The sequence below is a fragment of the Heterocephalus glaber genome, unplaced genomic scaffold (assembly GCF_053883595.1).
Source record: "Heterocephalus glaber isolate CG9 unplaced genomic scaffold, H.glaber_assembly_v1.0 deba00001545, whole genome shotgun sequence".
In the NCBI taxonomy this organism is placed as follows: Eukaryota; Metazoa; Chordata; class Mammalia; order Rodentia; family Bathyergidae; genus Heterocephalus; species Heterocephalus glaber.
The window spans coordinates 514,096-536,903 of record NW_028258338.1 but is presented as its reverse complement, the minus strand read 5'-3'; the positions used below and the strand labels follow the sequence as shown (position 1 = coordinate 536,903).

Sequence of the window (22,808 nt, the reverse complement as noted above, 5' to 3'; positions counted from 1 at the left end):
AAAGAGAAAGGAAAAGTCCTAGGCTTCTTCTATCTTTCCACTCTACCATCAGGGTGCATTGGAGATTGAACCTAGAGAAGCTCTACCACTGAGCTATACCCCAGGCCTCTTAATTTTTATTTTGAGACAGGGTCTCATTAAATTGCCCAGGCTGGCCTCAAATTTGCAATCCCACTTTAGCTTCCTGAGTTGCTGGGATTACAAGTGTGTGCCACCATGCCCCACTTGCGTATTAGCTTTTTGTCTGTGGGCATTGGACATCATACTCACAAGATGGGCTGCTGAATCTGGATATCACAACTACATTCAAAGGCAGAAAAAGGAGTGACAGGATGGAAGTGTCCAGGCTACTTTTGTCAAAGGAAGGGGGTTTTTGTTTGTTTTGTTTTGGGCTTTTTTTCTGGGGGGGTTGTTTTTCGTTTTTTGAGTCAGGGTCTCACTATGTAGTCCAGGCTGGCCTTGAACTCATTATGTAACCCAGGCTGGCCTCAGCTCATGGTGATCCTCTTGTCATGGCGAACCTCCTGAGTGGAAATTACAGGCCTGTGCAACTACACCCAGCCTAGGAAGGTGATTTTTTTTCTAGACACATCCCCCAGCAAAATTACCTATGTATTTTCCTTGCCATAACTAGATCACATGCCACATATAGACCAGGAAATGGAACTAGTTTCCTTGAGACCAGGATACTCCTGCTAAATACCTGAACAAATGAAGCATTCTGTTATCAGGGAAAAAAGGGGGAATGCCAGCTGATTAAACAACCACAGTTTCAGCTACATACACTTACCATTTGATGGAGTTGTTCAGAGTGTGTCTTACAGAAATAAAAGCATCAGGAAATCTGCATGCTTAACAATAAAAGAATGGTTGGGGCTAGGGATTTAGCTCAGTGGTTCTGCCGTCTGCCTCGCAAGCACAAGGTCCCGAGTTCAATCCTCGGTAACAAAAGAAAAAAAAAAGAAAACAACAAAAAAATATTGGACTGAGAGTCAGGAAAGCTGGGAAAAATCAATTATACTAACGCTGCTACATTAGTATTAGTGCAGGAAAGAGAAGCATGCAATTATAGTGGCCTTATAGTGGCCCTATAGTGGCCCTCCAGTGGCCTTAGAATGCAGATGAAGAGATGAAGCATAAGGAAATGAAAAGGAAAATAATAATTCAAGAATTACCACAAGATACTCCATTCACATGTTGCTTACTATAAATGCTACAGGCATTCATTCATTAACTCATAGGGTTCTTTTTTAAGGTATAGGGGACTGAACATATGGCCTTCACACTGTACTGTATCTCCCTCCCTTTTTTATTTTTTATTTTGAGATGGGTCTCATTAAGTTGCCCAGGTTGGGCTCAAATTTGCAATCCTCATGCCTCAGCTTCCCAGGGTGCTGTGATCACAGGAGTATGCCACCATACCACGCTCATTCATAGGATTAAAAACAATTTTTTAATGGGGTCTCACTATGTAGTTCAGTCTGGCCTTGAACTGACTGTATAGCCCAGGCTGGCCTTAACTCAAACTAGGGTGATCCTCCTGCCTCAGACTCCTAAGTATTGGAATTATAGGAATTTGCCATATTCACGGGATTTTAATTCACAAGTTAAGATGTCAGACTCTGCCTGGGTAGCTATCTAGACTATATATATATATTTTTTCTCAGTCCAAAAGTTTAAAAAGTTATCCATTTAAACTGGGCATAGTGGTGCATACCTCTAATCCCAGCACTTTCAAGGCTGAAGCAGAGGGATTGCCAAATTCAAACCAACCGGTGCAGCTCAATGACTTAGCAAAACTCTATGTGTTAAAAAAAAAAACAAAAAAACGTTGAGGATGTAGCTTAGTGCAAATGCCCTGGATTCAATCCCCAGCACCAAAATTAAATAAATAAATAAATCTCCATTTCCTTTATTACATTGTTTCTTTTTCATTCAATTTTCAATGATGTATTTTCAATCATTTATAAATATTCTTTTATTTTATTCTTTCCTTCATAATCAAATCTCTAGTTACCAGCTACTCTATTAGGCTTAACTCCAAAGTCATTGCTTTTGATTTGCTTAATAGTACTGTATATATTTAAGTAGGCACTGTGGCACAGGCCTATAATCCCAGCACTGGGAAGGCTGAGGCAGAAGAATCACCATGAATTTGAGGCCAGCCTGGACTACATAGTGACCCCAAGGCCAGCCTGATGTACATAGCAGGACTCTGCCTCAGAAAACAAAAAATAAACAGAAAAGTGTTTGTCTAACTATGGTAGTAATCCTTGGGGTTTTGTTTGTGTTTTTTGCAGTTCTGGGGAATTGAACCCAGAGTCTTGTGCATACTAGCCATGTGCTCTACCATAGAACTACATTTCCAGCTGGCAATCCTTTCATTTTTGGCTTTCCATTTGTATTTTGATAAAATAAGAGAAAACACAATAAAATATTTGAAGCATTATGCAAAATCTGCTCTACCAAGATGGCTTCATTGTAGGAATTTAAGCATTGGCTGCCTGACAATAGCTTGAAATGTCTGTCACCTGATATATTCAAGTCCAAATTCAGTAGAAAGATCATTTGGGTACGTTAATGTAAAATGTATGACTGCACAGATTTTATAAAAGTCAAATGTGTAAAAGCTGAAAACATTTTGTGAATTTAAATAGCCGTAATACAAAGTAGAAAATAATGTGTGCTATAAAAAGAAAGTCAGGGGTGAGGATTTACCTCCTTGGTTCCGCCACCTGCCTCCCAAGCGCAAGGTCCAGAGTTCAATTCCCGGTACCAAAAATAAGAGAAAGACGATCTAGAAGAGCTAGAAGAGTTTTGGGGGTTGAGGAGGGGCAACATTGCTGTGGTCCTTGAAAGATCCATAAGATTTAGACAGGCCAAGACGCCGAATCAGCCCGCTGCAGACAGGCAGGTCTGCCCACACCCTACCGAGGTCCTGAGTCACGCAGAAGACACTGAATCACCCCACTGCAGACAGGCAGCCACCTGATTCCACATTACCAAGGCGCAGAGGACACCAGATGAACAGAACAAGGTACTGAGTCCCACTGTTCCTGGGCCAGAGGTAGGGGCTTCTGAGCCGTCGTCCCACTGCTCCTGGCCCAGAGGAAGGGGCTTGCCAGTCACCATCCCTCCCACTGCTCCCAGCCCAGAGGAAAGGGCTTTTGGGCCACCTTCTGTCCCACTGCTCCTGGCCCAGAGGAAGGGGTTTCCCGGCCACCATCCCTCCGGCTGCTCCCAGCCCACAGGAAAGGGCTTTTGGGTCACCATCCCTACCACTGCTCCTGGCCCCTGTCCCACCTCACCCAGCTCAGAGGAGGTAATCCGTGCAGGCACTAACAGCCCCCCGCCCCAGTCGAAATGAGAAAACACATAAATAAGTCTCAAAACCAGACTTCCAGATCACCTACAGCAACCTCAAAGGGAAATGAGATGGAACACTCTGATACTCAACCACCTGGACCCACTGAACTGGCAACAAAAAGGGATCTGGAAAAAATGAAATCAGAAATAATTTCTCAGATAACAGGAGAAATTGTGCCCTTAGTGCAAGACATGATTAATAAATCTAGAGAGGAGCTGAGGAACATGATGGAATCCCAACATAAGAAACAAATGGAATCCATAAAACAGATGCAAATAGATTTCCAGGACATGAAAAACTCCACTGAAAGTCTACACAGCAGAATGAGTCAGAGTGAGGACAGAATTTCAGATATAGAAGATAAGATTGCAATTAGTGACCAGGAAAAGAAAAATTGCTTCAAAATTATAAGGGAACATGAGAAATCAATCCAGCAGCTGGTAGATGATGCAAAAAAGAATAACATAAAACTGATTGGGCTCAATGAAGAAACAGGAGAGAGTGCAGATGACATAAAAAATCTCTTCACAGAAATAATGGCAGAAAACTTCCCAAGCAGGGGAAAAGAGCTTGACATATAGATAAGTGAGGCATATAGGACTCCAAATAGCCTTGAACAAAAAAAATCGACACATGGGCATATAATTGTTAAGATTCCAGAAACACAACAGAAGAACAAAGTTCTCCAAGCAGTCAGAGAAAAGAAACAAATCACATACAAAGGAAAGCCCATCAGAATCACAGCAAACTTCTCAACACAAACCATCAAGACAAGAAGAGCTTGGAGTGACATATTCCAAGCCCTAAAAGAAAACAGCCTCCAACCCAGATTGATGTACCCTGCAAAACTATCTTTCAAAATGGATGGAGAAATAAGATACTTTCATGACAAAGAGCACCTTAGGAACTTGGTGAATACCAAACCAGCACTCCAAAGAATTTTACACAATAGCCTAGGAACAGACATTGAGGATCACAACCCCAGGAAGCAAAGCAGAATGAACTCATCTGGCATGACAAGAAATTAAATGTAAAGGGGGAGAACCCAACAAAAAGAAAAAGTCATGGCAATGACAAGTCAATACGTTTCAGTTATAACCATCAATGTTAATGGTCTCAATTCACCAATCAAAAGAAATAGACTGGCAGAATGGGTCAAGAAGCAAAATCCAACAATATGCTGCATACAAGAAACACACTTAATTCAAAAGGAAACTCATAGACTGAAAGTTAAAGGGTGGAAAACAATACTGCATGGGACAGGAACCCGAAAAAAAGCAGGAGTAGCTATCCTCTTGGCAGATCAAGTAGATTTCAAACCAACACTAATTAAGAGCGACGAAGAAGGACCCTACATCCTTGTAAAGGGAAGAATCCAAGAGGAAGAGATGACAATCATAAATATCTATGCACCAAACACTAGTGCACCCAACTATATAAAACAAATACTAACGGACATGAAAAGCCATATATGCACTAATACAATTGTAGTGGGGGACCTCAACACCCCACTGTCACAAATAGATAGATCAACTACACTAAAAATAAGTAATGAAATACTAGAACTCAATCGAACTCTTGAACAAATGAACTTCACAGATGTTTACAGAGTCTTCCAACCCACAAAATCAGAATACACATTCTTCTCAGCTGCACATGGGTCATTCTCCAAAATAGACCACATACTCACACACACAACATGTTTAAGTAAGTGCAAAGGAATTGAAGTTATCCCCTGTATATTATCAGACCATAGTGAGATGAAATTGGAGATCCATAGCAAAAGAAACTCAAACAATTTCATAAGCACTTTGAAATTGAACAACACACTTCTGAATAACCAATGGGTCACAGAGGAAATTAAAGAAGAAATCAGACAGTTCCTTCAATTAAATGACAATGACAATACAACATATCAGAATCTATGGGGCACAATGAAAGCAGTCTTACGAGGGAAATTCATAGCAGTGAATATGCATATTAGGAAAAAAGAACGAGCCCAATTAAACAACCTGATGCTGAACCTCAAGCTTCTAGAAAAAGAAGAGCAGGACAACCCCAAAGCTCATACAAGGGAAGAAATTATAAAGATCGGAGGAGAAATCAATGCAATGGAGACTAAGAGAATGATACAAAAAATCAATGAAGCCAAGAGTTGGTTCTTTGAAAGAATCAACAAAATTGATAAACCTTTAGTCAACCTTGTCAGAAAAAGGAAAGAAAAGGCCCAAATCCATGCAATTAGGAATGAAAAGGGTGAAATTACAACAGACCTAGCAGAAATCCAGAGGATCATCCATACCTACTTCCAGAACCTATACGCCAATAAGATGGACAACACAGAAGAAATGGACAGATTCCTAGATACATATGAATTACCAAAGTTGAATGAAGAAGACCTAAAAATTCTGAACAACCCAATATCAACCAATGAAATTGAAAATGTAATTAAAAACTTATCACCTAAGAAAAGCCCAGGCCCTGATGGCTTCACTGCTGAATTCTACAAGACATTTAGAGAGGAACTGCTGTCACTACTGTTTAAACTCTTCAATGAAATTGAAAGGGACGCAATACTCCCAAATTCATTCCTGGAAGCAAGCATCACCTTGATCCCCAAAGCAGACAAAGACCCAACTGAAAAAGAGAACTATAGGTCAATCTCACTAATGAACATAGATGCAAAAATCCTTAATAAGATACTGGCAAACAGAATGCAGAAGATCATCAAGAAGATCATACACCCTGATCAAGTGAGATTCATCCCAGGGATGCAGGGATGGTTCAATATATGAAAATCAATCAATGTAATACACTATATCAATAGAGCCAAGGACAAAAACCATATGATTATCTCCATAGACGCAGAAAAAGCATTTGACAAAATCCAACATGCATTTATGATAAAAACCCTACAAAAAATTGGAATAGATGGTCTCTACCTCAAACTGATAGAAGCCATCTATGAAAAACCAACAGCCAATATCATACTAAATGGTCAAAAACTGAAATCCTTCACACTAAAATCAGGAACAAGACAAGGATGTCCACTAGCACTACTCTTGTTCAATATAGTTCTGGAAACATTAGCCACGGCAATTAGACAAGAGAAAGAAATAAAAAGAATAAAGATAGGAAATGAAGAAGTCAAATTGTCATTATTTGCAGATGACATGATACTGTATATAGAAGACCCCAAGAACTCCACCAAAAGTCTTCTAGACTTAATAACCAAATTCAGTCAAGTAGCTGGTTACAAGGTCAACACACAAAAATCAACAGCTTTCCTCTACACCAATGACAGACTCACTGAGAGAGAAATAGGGCAAATAATTCCTTTCACAATAGCATCCAAAAAACTGAAATACCTAGGAATCATCCTAACAAAAGAAATCAAAGATCTCTTCTCTGAAAACTATGGCACTCTGAAAAGAGAGATTGAAGATGATATCAGAAAATGGACAGACATCCCCTGCTCCTGGGTAGGAAGGATTAATATAGTGAAAATGGCCATACTTCCAAGACTGCTATATAGATTTAATGCAATTCCAATTGAGATCCCAGCAGCATACTTCATAGACCTTGAGAAAACAATCCAAAAATTCATTTGGAACAAGTAGAGACCCAGAATAGCAAAAGCAATTCTAGGTAACAGAGACATGGCAGGGGGTATCACAATCCCCAACCTGCAACTCTACTACAAAGCTACTGTGATAAAAACAGCATGGTACTGACAAAGAAACAGGCTTGAGGACCAGTGGAACAGATTAGAAGATACAGAAACAACGCCAGACACACTCAGCCATCTCATCTTCAACAAAGGAGCCAAACACCCTCACTGGAGGAAAGATAGCCTCTTTAGTAAGTGGTGCTGGAAAAATTGGGCTTCAACTTGCCAAAGGTTAAAACTAGACCTGTATCTCTCACCATGCACTAAACTAAAGTCAAAATGGATTAAAGATCTAAATATTAAAATAGAAACTTTGAACCAGTTGGAACAGAGGTTAGGTAGAACCCTTGAAGACATCGGTGTAGGAAAAGATTTTATGAAGAAAACCTCAGTTGCCCGTGAACTAGCACAAACAATCAACAAATGGGATCTGTTCTTATTAAAAAGCTTCTGCACAGCAAGAGAAACCACCAACAGTGTGAAGAGACAATCCACAATGTGGGAAATAATCTTCACCTGCTCTTCCTCAGACAAAGGTCTACTATCTCGAATCTATAAAGAACTTAAAAAGATCAGACCTACCAAATTTAAAGACCCAATCCAAAAATGGGCATCTGAAATGAACAGACATTTCTCACACAAAGAAGTAGAAATAGCAAATAAAGACATGAAAAAATGTTCAATGTCACTGGTCATTCGAGAGATGCAAATGAAAACAATGCTGAGATTCCACTTCACTCCAGAAAGAATGGCTGCTATCATGAAATCAACCAATAACAAATGCTGGCGGGGCTGTGGGGAATGAGGAACCCTGCTCCACTGCTGGTGGGAGTGTAGACAGGTGCAACCACTGTGGAAATCAGTATGGAGATACCTCAAAGAACTAGGACTGGAAGTCCCATTTGACCCCGGTATTCCACTGCTGGGGATCTTCCCCAAAGAATTAAAAGAATCATACCACAGTGATATATGTGCACCCATGTTCATAGCAGCACAGTTTGTAATAGCTAAAACTTGGAAACAGCCCACATGCCCATCAACTGGAGACTGGATCAAGAAAATGTGGTTTTCTTATAAAATGGAGTACTACTCAGCCATAAAAAATGAGAAATTAGAGCCATTTATAGCTAAGTGGATGCACATTGAGGCAATACTCTTAAGTGAAATAAATAGGACACAGATGTGTAAATACCAAATAGTTTCTCTGGTGTGAGAAACTGAAAGTGTAAATAAGGACTAAATGTATAATAGGTAATGTGAAATAGGAAGAAAAGGGGCAAAGGGGAAGGAAGTGGGAGGGCTGGGGGAAAGGATAGAAGGGAATGGGATTAATATGAGAAAATGGAAAAATAGGAACAAAATCTTTGTAAATAGGGAGGGCTGGAGGGGTTGAAGGGAGGGCTGGGCAAAGGTGAAAAACAAGAACCAAGAGAGACTATGTAAACGTGCCAATTTCCAATGATGAATGTCATTATATTGTATACCTAAAATGTACCAATGATTAGAATGAATAATCGAAAATGTAAAATAGGAAGAAAAGGTCCAAAGGGGTAGGGGTAGTGGGAGGCACAGGGGAAAGGAAAGAAGGGAAAGGAAAAAATGATGAGAAATGGAAAAAATGGAAATGAAGTCTTTGTAAATAGGGAAGGGTGGAGGGCGTGAAGGGAGGGCTAGGAATGGGGAAAAAATAAGAACCAAGATGCATTATATAAAGGTACAATTCCCAATGAGAAATGTAATTGTGTTGTATACCTACAATGTACCAATAAAAGAATTTAATACAAAAAAAAAAGATTTAGACAGGCCAACATGATAGGAAAGAATATTCTAGGGATTGGGTATGTAGCTCAGTGGCAGAGTGCTTCCCTGGCATGTGTGAGGCCCTAGGTTCAATCCCCAGCGTTGTAAAAGGAAAACAAAACAAACTGAAAGAAGAAGGAGAAAAAGATGAAGAAGAAGAGAAAGAACTAGGCTTCTCCCCTTCCTGAAAACTTTTTCCCAAGATCAGACAAGACAACAATGATGAAAGACATAATAACAGAATTAGGAATTCAGATTTCCTACAAGGCACCCAGCAGAAAAGGAGAGAGATAAGATGCTTCGATATATTTGGGGCCTTAATTTTTTCCTTAGGTAGAAAAGATGCACTTGCTTATGGAAAAGACTTGACATTATTAAATTCTATGAGGCATTGTATATATAGGTTAGTGTAGTTAATGTATGTTGTGAAATCAAACATGGAAAGTTGGATTGAATAGGCATTTCACTGTTTTCAGTTGCTCACCTCCTTTCCTCAAATTCTCACAGAACCTTGTGAAGTTCCAATGACTGGGCAATGGGCTATTGTTAACTCATTCTTAGGCCACAGCTGGATGGAGGTACACAACTAACCTAAACTGAGTCAATTAGCTTCTTTTCTCTGAGAATTTTGACTGTAGTTGTGTGAAGTGAAGCATGCCTGTAATCATAGCACTCAGGAGACTGGGGAAGGAAGATCTCTGGGAGTTCCAGGCCAGCATGAACTATATAGTGAGTTCCAGGCCAGCCTGAACTTGTCTCAAAAAAGCAAAAAACAAAACAAAACAACAACTAAAAGAACTTGGACTGTACTCAGACACTTCTGTCGGCTATCTACAGGTGCCAGGATAAGAAGTACATAAAGTTGGAGTTTGGAGGATGCATGTTTAGGCCACACAAATGTTCAACTAGCAAGGAAAAAAATTTTTTTTCATCCAGTCTGGGTTTTTTTGTTTGTCTGTTCTTTTGATATTAATATTGAACCCAGAGCTTCACATTAAGCTGCATCCTCAGCCCTTTTAAAAAAATTTTATATTTTGAGACAGGGTCTTATTAGTTCAGTAATTTTCCTAGGCTATGCTCAAACTTGCAATCCTGCCTCAACCTCCTAGAGTAAAGGGATTATAGGCGTGCCCAGCTTTGTTTTTGTTTTTGAGATACTAGGGAGTAAATCCAGGGCATTTGCTCTATCCCCAGCCCTTATTTATTTGTTTTGAGACAAGGTCTTGCTAAATATTTTCCAGGTTGAGCTTGAACGTGCAATCCTCCTGCCTCAGTCTCCCAGAATGCTGAGATTGTAGGCATGTGCCACCATACCTGGATCCAAGGCCAACCTTGAATTTACTGTGTAGCTCAGGCTGCCTTCAAACTCATGATCCTTCTGCCTCAATCTCCTGAAGGTTAAGATTACAGGGGTGTCATCTAGTCTTTTTAATGTCTTATATCTCCTATAAGATTATAAACTCAGGGCTGGGGGTACAGCCCAGTGGTAGAGCACTTGCCTAGCATGCTCGAGACCCTTGGTTTGATCTCAGAAGAAAAAAAAAAGGTATTTATAACCTCAAGTGCTCAAAAAAAGTTTATAAATTCAAGTGCTCAAAGTTCCCAAAACAAGAACTACTACTCTGTTTCACTAAAATCCTAGACTTTAGTATAATGCCTGACACATAATAGGCACTGATAACATTCATTGAATGAAATTATGACCAGCTTTACCACTTAAGTAAATATAAATATAAAGTATAAATAGTGGCTATTTTACTTTTTTCTATTGTTTAAGCAATATTTATTTACTTATTTACTTTTTCTATTGTTTAAGTAATATTTATTTACTTATTTCTATTGTTTTTTATTTTTATTTTTTTGGTACTGGGGATCAAACTCGAGAGCAAGGCAGGCGGCAGAACCACTGAGCTAAATCCCCGGCCCCAACTTTTTTCTATTGTTTAAGCAATATTTACTTACTTATTTTTAGTGCTGGGGACTGAACCCAGGGGTTAATGCATGCTAAGCACACATTCTATCACTGAGCCACACACCCACCTTCAACTAGCTTTTATTAATAAGAAAGTACTGTCTCTCTTTTGGGGCTTCTATTCCACCTAATTTAAATTATACGTACCTATTTAATTCCAAGGTGATGAGTCTTATTTATAAACTCTAGGCAAGCTGGGCATTGTGGCACATGCCTATAATCCCAGCTCTTGGGAGACTGAGGCAGGAGAATCCCTAGGACTTTGAGGCAGCCTGAACTACATAGTGAGACCCTGTCTCAACCCACCCACACCCACACACATACACACACACACACATGTGCGCATGCGTGTGTGTACATATTCTAGGTAGCATTTATAAAATTTGGAAAGAAAATCCAGTCAATCCACAAGTGCTTTTGCTTCTTTTACAATCTGCCAGTGGTCCAGAACATTGAGGAATTTAAAATACCAAGGTTACAGCTCTTTATAAATAGAGTCATGCTCAGCTGTTGAATTTCAAAACACACCACCCTATTCCCAGATTCAGTCCTGGAGCTTTAAAAAAACCTTAGAATTAGTCCAACCTATAAGAACCTTTAGTCTCTAGTGTTGCTTCCAGTAAAGTAGCCTAGATTCTTGCTGCCTTCTAGGTAATTTCTCCTTTGGGACTAGTGGTATTCTTTCAGGCCACTCCAATAAATTTCCAAAACTTCAATTCTATGAAAGGAGAAATTGGATGCTTGACCTTTTCCTTGTCAAAAAGTTCCTTGGCTTCTTTCTTCCCTCCAATTGGTGAGTAGAACAATGTTAACATCCAAGAAAGCAAAACAAATAGTCACCTCTGCAGCAGCTCTCTAACGACTGGTAACACATAGAGGTCAATGTTCCAGAGCTTTAAAAAAGGGTTCTGATACAACTGTGGATTCCTCCACTATAGAATGGGGTACTGTGTTATTATCAATGACAGTCACCCCAAGAAGTGCAGCAGCCACATCCACCCTTCTTCAGGGGGTAGAGCCACTATACTTTTCATGTAGATCAGCTACATTATCAGTGGAGGCCTTGATCCAGCCTTCTTCACACACATGGTAGAGGCTGACTGCACCTCCTGAGTAGGCATCTCTGTGGGTGGCTTGGGAGACGGATCAATGGACCAGGTCATAGGCTTCTCTATTTCACTTCCAGGTCATAGGAGTAACCTTATAAGCATACACATAGCCAGAACCTACAGAGAAGGTGGACTCAGAGATCCACTTCCTTTTTTTTTTCATTAAGTTTATTGGTACATTTTAGGTATAAAATAGTTACATTCTTCTTTGGGATCTTGTACCTTTACATGATGTATCTTAGCTCTTATTTTTTCCCCATTTCCCTGCCCTCCCTTCCCTATTTACAAAGCCTTTGTTTCCATTTTTTCCTTTACTCATATTTTTTCTTTTCCCTTATTTCCTTGCCCCTACCCTTCCCATTTCTCCTACTCCTTTAGACCTTTTCTTCCTATTTCACATTATCAATTATACCATTAGAACCTTATCTACACTTTTAGTTTTTCACACCAGAGAAACTATTCGGTATTTACACATGTGTGTCCTATTTATATCACTTAACAGTATGGCCTCAATGTGCATCCATTTAGCTATAAATGACTCTAGTTTCTCATTCTTTATAGCTGAGTAGTACTCCATTTTATAAAAAAAAACAACACATCTTCTTTATCCAGTTTCCAGTTGATGGGCATTTGGGCTGTTTCCAAGTTTTAGCTATTACAAACTGTGCCACTATAAACATGGGTGCACATATATTGCTGTGGTATGATTCTTTTAATTCTTTTGGAAAGATACCCAGCAGAGGGATAGCTGGGTCAAATGGGACTTCTAATCCTAGTTTTTTTTTGTTTTTTTGTTTTTGGTACTGGGGATCGAACTAGGGTCCTTGTGCTTTCGGCGCAGGCGGCAGAAACACTGAGCTAAATCCCCGGCCCCTTAATCCTAGTTTTTTCAGGTATCTCCATAATGATTTCCACAGCGGTTGCAATAGTCTACACTCCCACCAGCAGTGGAGCAGGGTTCCTCTTTCCCCACAGCCCCTCCAGCATTTGTTATTTGTTGATTTCTTGATAGCAGCCATTCTTTCTGGGGTGAGGTGGAATCTCAGCGTTGTTTTCATCTGCATCTCTCGAATGACCAGTGATGTTGAACATTTTTTCATATGTTTATTTGCTGTTTTTACTTCTTTGTCTGAGAAATGTCTGTTCATTTCAGATGCCCATTTTTGAATTGGGTCTTCATGTTTGGGGGGTCTGATTTTTTTCAGTTCTTTATATATTCTAGATAGTAGTCCTTTGTCTGAGGTACAGCTGCTAAAATTTTTTTCCCACATTGTAGGTTGTCTCTTAGCTCTGTTGGTGGTTTCTCTTGCAGTGCAGAAGATTTTAATAGGATGAGATCCCAGTTGTTGATTCTTTGTGCTAGTTCCCATGCTACTGAGGTTTTCTTCATAGTCTTTTCCTACGCCAATGTCTTCAAGAGTTCTACCTAACTTATCTTCCAGCAAGTTTAGTGTTTCTGTCTTAATATTTAGACCTTTAATCCACTACAATATTAGTTTGGTGCATGGTGATAGATATGGGTCTAGTTTTTATCTTTGACAGGTTGAAATCCAGTTTTTCCAACAGCATTTATTAAATAGGCTATCTTTCCTCCAATGAGGGTGGTTGGCTCCTTTGTCAAAGATGAGGTGGCTGAGTATGTCTGGAGTTGTTTCTACATCATCTAATCCATTCCACTGATCCTCGGGTGTGTTTCTTTGCCAGTACTATGCTGTTTTTATCAAAGTAGCTTTGTAGTATAGTTGCAAGTTGGGGATTGTGATAACCCCAGCCATGTCTCTATTGCCTAGAATTGCTTTTGCTATTCTAGGTCTCTTCTTATTCCAAATGAATTTTTGGATTGTTTTCTCTAGTTCTGTGAAGTATATTGTTGGGAATCCAATTGGCATTGCATTAAATCTATATAGCAGTTTTGGCAGTATGTCTATTTTCTTTTGGTACCGGGATCGAATTCGGGTCCTTGCGCTTGCGCAGCAGGCGGCGAAACCACTGAGCTAAATCCCTGACCAGTATGTCCATTTTCACTATATTGGTTCTTCCTACCCAGGAACAAGGGATGTCTTTCCATTTTCTTATATCCTCTTCAATCTCTTTTTTCAGAGTGCTATAGCTGTAGTTTTCACTGTAGAGGTCTTTTGCTTCCTTTGTTAGATTGATTACTAGATATTTCATTTTTTTGGATGCTATTGTGAATGGAATTATTTCCCTAATTTCTCTCTCAGTGAGTCCATTATTTGTGTATAAGAAGGCTATTGTTTTTTGAGTGTTGACCTTGTATCCAGCTACTCTACTGAATCTGTCAATTAAGTCTAGAAGTCTTTTGGCCGAGTTTTTGGATCTTCTATGTAGAGTATCATATCATCAGCAAATAATGACAGTTTAACTTCTTCCTTTCCTATCATTATTCCTTTTATTTCTTTCTCTTGTCTAATAGCTGTGGCTAATGTTTCCAGAACTATATTGAACAGGAGTAGTGACAGTGGGCATCCTTGTCTTGATCATGATTTTAGCGTGAAGGTTTTCAGTTTTTAACCCTTTAGTATGATGTTGGCTGTTGGTTTTTCATAGATAGCCTTTATTAGCTTGAGATAAAGACAATCTATTCCAATTTTCTGTAGGGTTTTTAAGAGATCCTCTTCCTTTTACTATTCACATAATAGAGGCCAGGGCTTGTCTTATCCCAGCCACAGCTCATAGTGCCCATGGACAGCCTCCTGCCTTTGTACTGATACACCATGTTGGCAAGCAGCTTGGGGGCAGCTGCTACTGAGATGCCTTCCTTATTTCAAAGCTCACAGATTCAACATTGACAAGCTGTCCAAAACTGCAATCTGTTGTACCCCCAGTCATGGTGCCAAGGAGGTAAGGGTTGATTTCTATCATCTTCTTTGCTGTGTAGGTGGAAATGTAAGCACCCACTGTGGCCTGGGAATCAACTGCGACAATGACTCTATGGTGAAGCTTAAAGCCCTGGGTGGTGGTTCCATGAAATATTTTGATTCGCAGCTCTCCTGGGACACCCCAGCTGAGCACAGCCAGGCTCAGTTCATCACTGAGACTCCTCAGACCTAGGTCCAGTATATCTGCATGACCTCTAAGTCTGAAAACCCCATGCAGTTTCATTGGTAGTGACCTCTCCAACATGCTGGCCAGTGCCATGTCTAATAATGGCTGTCCCTTGCCTTCTTTGCTATATTGCTTTATTACCTCCTCAAGACTCCACAACTTTGAATAGCATTATTAAAATAGAAAGAGAGAGAGAAAGAGAGGGGGGAGGAGATATCTTGTCATCTTTGGTTAAGAGGGCCTTCTATCTTTCTGTTTACATAACTAAGGAAATGACCAATGATTTCTGTATAATAAAAAGTCTGCCCAGAGCGAGTCACAGTGTTCATCTTTAGACATCAAAGAGATAGGGATAGTTTTTTCAAAATTCCACTTTACTAGGCACCTATTCATAATGTGATTTTAGCTTCTCTCTTTCAGAATTTGCAGAGATATCAGGACACAGATTTGGGTCATGGGGTTAAAACTGTCTCCTGAATTACCTAACAACCTAACATGCAAGGGAGAAAGAAGTTTACAGTATGACCGCATCCTAACTTGAATATATCTGCAAAGATGTTACATCCATGTAAGTTCACATTCACAGGTACTGAGGGTTAGGACATCAACCTATCTTTTTGGGAGACACAATTCAATCACTCCAGAAGCCAACACCCACTAAACACCAGCATCTGTGTCAAGGGTTGTATCTCTTGCTGCTTCTAGTCTATTTTATTTTTTTGTTCCAATCTTTTATTTTATAGCTTAAATGTTTTTATTTTTATTTTTTTATCTTTTTGGAAACAAAACATTCATTGGTACATTTTAGATATATACAATGATATTTTGTTGTTGTTGTTTTTGAGTCAGGGTCTCACTATGTAGTGGAGGCTGGCCTCGAATTCACAGTGATCCTGCTGCCTCAGCCTTCTGAGTGCCGGGATTACAGGCATGCACCACCACACCCGGCAGTTCCAATCTTTAAAATGCTGAAATTATGCTATATTTTGCATAGAAATGAAAGTAAGTCTCATCTCGTCAAGTTTGTGTCACTTTTTGTCCCCCTGTGTCTCAAAATTCTCTTATAAAATTAGCTACTCATATTCTGCCTGAAACCTCTTACTCTACAGGGTTCAGATCCATTCTACAGGGCTAGTTAGAAGACAGGTAATATACAGAGCATAGTAGTCAAGAATGTGAGTTTTGAGAAAGTTTTGAGAAAGGCTTACACCTATGATCCCAGTACTCTGGAAACTGGGGCAAAAAGATTGCTGCGAGTTTGAGGCCAACCTGAGCTACATAGGGACTTCAAGGGCAGCCTGAACTACATAGCAAGACCCTGACTCAAAACAAACATGCAAGCAAACAAACGAATATGAGTTCTGCAGTTAGACTTCCTGGATCTGTGAACATATGTGATTGTTAAATTATTTAACCTTTTAAACCTTAGGTACTTCATATCCAAAGTGTGTATGAATAATAACTGTCTCATTTGAGGATTAAATGAGATATAAAACATATAAAACATTTAGTTAGGTTCTTGGTGCATTCTAATTCCTTAAGAGAGCCAGGCATGGTGACCTACACCTGTAGTTCCAGGTACAGACAAAGTTGAGGCAGTAGGATGCTTGAGCTCACGAGTTTGAGATCAGCCTGAGCAACCTAGAGATACCTAAGAAAGAAGAAAAGGAAAGGAAAGGAATACGAACCCATCATTGAGATTAAATGTTAATATATTTCCATAATTGCTGCAGATATTTTACTGTTTATTAATTTTGTTTATTTTTTCAGTGCTGGGGAATGAAACACAGGGCCTCACTCATGCTAGACAAGTGCTCTACCACTGAACTCCACTCCTAACCCATGTAATGTCTTTCTTTAAAAAGTGAAAACATGGTGCTGAGGCTGTCAGTGCTATAATGCTTTCTTACTATGTATTTGGCCCTGGATTCAATTCCCAGTGCTGAAAAAAAAGGCAGAAGAAGAAATAAAATATTACAGATGCTCAAAGTCCCCCACTCCTCTGTCCTTGTCTGAAGTTGGTGTATAATATTTCAATGAATGTTTTTATACTTTCACTTTGTATATTAGTAAACAGTATTTACCTTTTTTGCATAAATGGTCTCATAATGTGTGATTTCTAGCTTTCTTTCTTCAAATCTTTTTCTTCACATGTTCGTAGTACATAATGTTTACATTTCTTGTGTGGAGTTGGTACATGTACACAACATGTACTTCTTTTCATCTTCTTTCATACCCCTTCCTTCCTCCCTCTTCCATTCACCTTCTGATCCCTTTCCTTTTTTTTTTCTTTTTGTAGCTTGCTTTTTATAATCTTTTTGAGACAGAGTCTCAATCTGTAGTTCAGACTAGCCATGAATTCACTATGTAGCCCAGGCTGGCCTTGAACTCCCAGTGATCCTCCTGCTTCAGCCTCCCAAGTGCTGGGACTATAGGCATATGCCACCATGCTTGGCTGTAGCTTGCTTTTTAAACTCAACATTGTTTCTCAGATTTTTTTCTTCTTCTGGTACGAGGTATTAAACTCAGGGCTTTCACACTGAGCTATACCCTAGCCCTTTTTATTTTGGGACAGGGTCTTGTTAAATCACTATTGCCCAGGCTGGGCTCAAACTTGCAATCATCTTGAATCAGCCTCCCAGAGTGCTAGGATTAAAGGCGTGCGCTACCATGCCTGGCTATGGCCAGCATTTTTGTGTGTGTCCTATTTAAAAAATCCTTGCCTGCCTCCATATAGTATTTTCAAGCATTAGGGATTTTTTCCCTCTTTATATTTTACCTTTCCTTTTCTCCCTTTTCAGCATATAGAAAAGTCTGTGCTTCATTGCCTTCTAGGGAGTACTATCTGTGGCCAAGCTAGAAACAGATTAGTTTGTAAAATATTTGAGCTTCTCTTTTCCAAGCACATCAAGGAGGATTGAGTATGAAGGAGAATGTGGCTTTTGTCAGATTAAAAAGACGTGTCCCAGCTGGGTGCAGTGAGACCCATTTGTAATTCTAGTTACTCAGGATTACAGGCCAGCCTGTACAACACAGTGAGACACAAAATAAAATTTTTTAAAGGCCTTAAATTTCAGGGTGAAGTGGGGAGAAGTTAAGTTAGGTCAAACCTGGCCTTCCCTTCCTGCAGCTTCCTAGTAAGATACTAGAGAGGAATTGCTGCTTAATGAATCTGGGAGATAGAAATGCAAGGCCTATGGTTACAAATATTATAAGCAATTGCTACATAACAAATGTACCACAGAAGCCCCAGAGAGGTAAAGATGCCAAGTAAACAATGTCTTTCAATAATACCCTGTGGGGACAAATGATCCTTCTCCACACCTTCTCAAGGTTTGGCATTGTATAAGACCCCAGAAATGGGCTGGGGATTTAGCTCAGCAGCACCGCACCTGCCTTGCAAGCACAAGGTCCTGAGTTCGATCCCCAGTACCAACCCCCCTCCCAAAAACACCCCCTCTAGAACCAGTTAGGAGAGCCCCAAGAATATAACTGAGATTGACTCCCCACCTCTGGCCCTAGTAGCAGTAGCTCTATCTATTTCTTTATGTGACGATTGAATTGAGAAAGAGAAGCATTTAAAATTATTTAAGATTGTAGACATAAAACGTAGATGGAAATTATTTGATGTGAACTGCAGGTGAAAGTATTAATCTTCTTAATAAATTTCCAGTTTTAGCCAGCACAGCTTCCTGAATGATCTAGGATTAAAATAATAACATGGTTTAAATGGAAGGTTTTTTTTTTTCCTCTGAATTTTATTCCCTTTTTGATCCTCTTAGGAGCTCACTAAATTTTTCTTCCTCCTGTATTTTTCCTTTTCATTAAAAGAAAATGAGCTTTGTTGCTTTCTTTAGATAAAATAGCTCTTAATTTCCATAATAAAAACTTAGAAGTATTACTAATTTTTAAACATGTTTAAAATGAAGTAATGTTTGCTGAATATAAAATAATATTTATGAGTTAAATTTAAGTTATAAATCTTTTTTTCCCCAATCCTGGAAATTGAACATAAAGCCTTCACACTGAATTATACCTCCAGTTCAGTTTTTATTTTGGGACAGAGTCCCACCAGGTTGGGTGGGCTAGTTTTGAACTTGTGAAGCTCCTGCTTCAGCCTCCCAGAGGGCTGGAATTATAGGTGTGTATCATTATGCCTGGTTATTTATTATTATTATTATTTTAAGAAAGGGTCTTGCTAAGCAGTCTCTGCTGGCCTTGAACTTACTATGTAGCCCAGGCTATACTCAAACTCATGGTGATCCTCCTGCCTCAACCTCCCTAGTGCTGTGATTATAAATGTGTGCCATCATACCCAGCTACTATTCCTGGTTTAAATTATAAATCTTAACAATAAACATTCATGAACCTTAAAAACTAGAACTATACCACTAACTTGGATTTATTTGAATATTCCCCTTCTTCCAATGTAACTATTACTTTGAATTTTATATTTTTTGTTTTTTTAAAAGTTCTATTGCCTATGTATAGATTCATAAAAAATACATTGTTTGGCCAGGCATGGTTGTGTACAAGTGTAATCCTAGTACTCTGAAAGGCTGAGGGAGGAGGATCAGAAGTTTGAGTCAAGCCAAAGTACTTTACTGACATACTGAGAACCTATCCCAAAAAGGGGGGAGGGCTGAGTATGGTGGTGAATGCCTGTAATCCCAGTACTTGGGAGGCTGAGGCAGGAAGATTGCCCAGAGTTCAAGGCCAGCCTGAGCTACATAGTGAGTTTAAAACCAGTCTGAATTACAGAGTAAGGCCCTGTGTAAAAAAAAAAAACAGGACTGAGAATATAGCCCTGAGTTCAATCCCCAGCTCCCCCCCTTCTCCCGCAAATAGCAGCTTAAAACAACAACATTCTGATTTCCAGTCACTGCACTGCAAAGAGAGAACAACTACTGGTTATATCAGAATCTGCAGACCTAACCATACCTCAGTCATATAATTTAAAATTTGTTGTAAGACACATCCAAGAAAATGGCAAAGGGGTAAGCAACAACAAATCAACCTCTCCAAGATTCAGAAACCAGCTCTGGAAAATAAAAACTTGGGGAAGAAAAGAAGGAGGGAGGTGGATACTCAGGACTCAGGAGGGATCTGAAGGGGAGAATTGGGGCCTATGAAGAAAGTGAAGAGACAGACCTCAGACAAAGGAAGAGAGAATCTGCACATTCTCCCTGGCTCTTGGCTCCTGGCACGACAAAGGAAGATTGAAACTACAAAGACACAGAGAAAGCAGGGGACTCCACAGGCCTCAGGGAGAAAGGCACCAGTGGAACGGAGTAGTGGATGATGTGCAGTACAACAGCTGGTGAGTGACTCCTGTCCAAGTAACTGCAGTGTGTCCTGGAGATAGTGTTTGTTGGATGCTATTTTAGGGAGGGGCCAACTAAACCCAGGGCTAAGAGCAGTTTTGGATTGGCTTCATCTCAGGGCTCCGAGCGTTAAAAACCCACAGTGGGGGCAGGGGATTTAGTTCAGTGGTGCTGCCGCCTGCCTCGAAAGCTCAAGGTCCCAAGTTTGATCCCTGGTACCAAAAAAACTCCCCCCAAAACAAACAAACAAACAAACAAACCCACAGTGGCTGGATGAGGTACAACTACAGGAAACATACAGGGTCAGGGAGCTGTGGTCAGGCTGGCAAGAGACACCCAGAATGTTATAAGCTAAACAAGTCAGGCCCCAACCCCATGACCAGAGACCAGGAGCAACATTAACTTCTGTGAATTTGAAAGTCCTAGAACCCAAATCCCACCCTGTGTGCTGGGATTATCAAGCATTCCACCCTAATCCTACTGCAGGCTTGCTGGGATTATCAAGCATGCCACCCTAATCCTCCTGCCAGTTTGCAGGGATTATCCAGCATGGATCTGGGCTCTGACTGCCTCCTTAATCTACTGGTGAGAGCAGAGTCATGCCCTGTGTCGCGAGCAGGTACCGTGGGTAAAGAGGACTCGGACTCAGATGGCAGTTCACACACTTATCTTATATTATCATAATTCACTTCAATACAATTATCACACAATATTAAGTCTGCCAATCACCACATCCCTGTACCTGTACTGCGCAAGTCCTTATGGGAGCGTGACGTTTCCTCCTGTAGGGTCAGAGGGTCCGATCCGTAGACAAAGGGCGTCGAGTCGGAGCTAGGCTATCCGTCTCTCAGCTTGCCTCGTCCTCTGGTCTTGTCTGGTCGGCCGCGATGCCCCTTCCAGCGGGATCAGGTGTGCAGATGTCTCGGTCGGTAATCAGATCAGCAGATCGACTGGTCGACTGGTCGGTGGACGGATCGACAACTTGCTTGGAGTCTTCAGCTCCTTTTATACTGTTCTAACTGGGCGTTTGTGGTATTGGTTCAGACTTATCACATATTATCACACTGTCCAGTTCGGGGTACACCCTTATCAGTTCCATACCGCTTAAGGTTCTACTTTCATATCTTATGGTTACACATCACTCTTATGATTACGTCACACATAGGGTTACAGCACACTTAGGGTTATACAATTCAATCTTATTTCAAAGTGTTCTCCACACCCTGCAATGAACACTACCAAAAAACTGTAGATCCTAGAAGATAAGAATTTTCTTTTTTTGTTTCATTGTTTATGGGCTTTTTGTTGTTGTTCACATGGTTTCTTTTTTTTGGATTGCTTGTTTTTCTGAGTACAAATATTGTTTTAAGGTTTTTTTTGTTTTGTTCTTATTTTTGTTTCTTCCTCCTTTCTTTCCTTCCTGTCTTATTCACCAGTTTCCAGAGTGATAGGTCTCCCACTACCTCAGCAGCTATTGTGTATAGTAGTTGCCTTCTTCCTATTGTGCCTTGCCCCCTTCCCTGTGCACTAAACTAAGATCGAAGTGGATTAAAGAGCTAAATATCAAGACAGAAACAGTAAACTTGCTGGAAGATAAGTTAGGTAGAACTCTCAATGACATTGATGTAGGAAAAGACTTTATGAACAAAACTTCAGTAGCATGGGAGCTAACACAAAGAATCAACAACTGGGACTTCATCTTATTAAAAAGCTTCTGCACTGCAAGAGAAACTACCAACAGAACTAAGAGACAACCTACAATATGGGAAAAAAATTTTAGCAGCTGTACCTCAGACAAAGGTCTACTATCTAGAATACATAAAGAATTGAAAAAAATCAGACCTCCCAAATTCAAAGACCCAATTCAAAAATGGGCATCTGAAATGAACAGACATTTTTCAGACAAAGAGGTAAAACCAGCAAATAAATATATGAAAAAATGTTCAACATCGCTGGTCATTCGAGAGATGCAGATGAAAACAACACTGAGATTCCACCTCACCCCAGAAAGAATGGCTGCTATCAAGAAATCAACCAATAACAAATGCTGGTGGGGGTGTGGAGAGAAGTGAACTCTTCTCCATTGTTGGTGGGAGTGCAGACTGGCGCAACCACTGTGGAAATCCATATGGAGATACCTCAAAGAACTAGGACTAGAGGTCCCATTTGATCCAGCTATTCCCCTGCTGGGTATCTTCCCCAAAGAATTAAAAGAATCATACCACAGCGATATATGTGCACCTATGTTTATAGTGGCACAGTTTGTAATAGCTAAGGTTTGGAAACAGCCCAAGTGCCCATCAATTGGAAACTGGATAAAGAAGATGTGGTTTTTTTTATAAAATGGAGTACTACTCAGCCATAAAGAATGAGAAACTAGAGTCATTTTATAGCTAAATGGATGCATATTGAGGCCATACTCTTAAGTGAAATAAATAGGACACACGTGTAAATACCGAATAGTATCTCTAGTGTGAGAAATTGAAAGTGTAAATAAGGA

The 22,808-nt window shown here is 40.0% G+C and overlaps 1 pseudogene; it reads right to left on the bottom strand.

Moving 5' to 3' along the window:
- Positions 1 to 11,814: 11,814 nt before the first annotated feature.
- Positions 11,815 to 15,077, bottom strand: LOC101719749 (proteasome subunit beta type-5-like; annotated as a pseudogene).
- Positions 15,078 to 22,808: the final 7,731 nt, after the last annotated feature.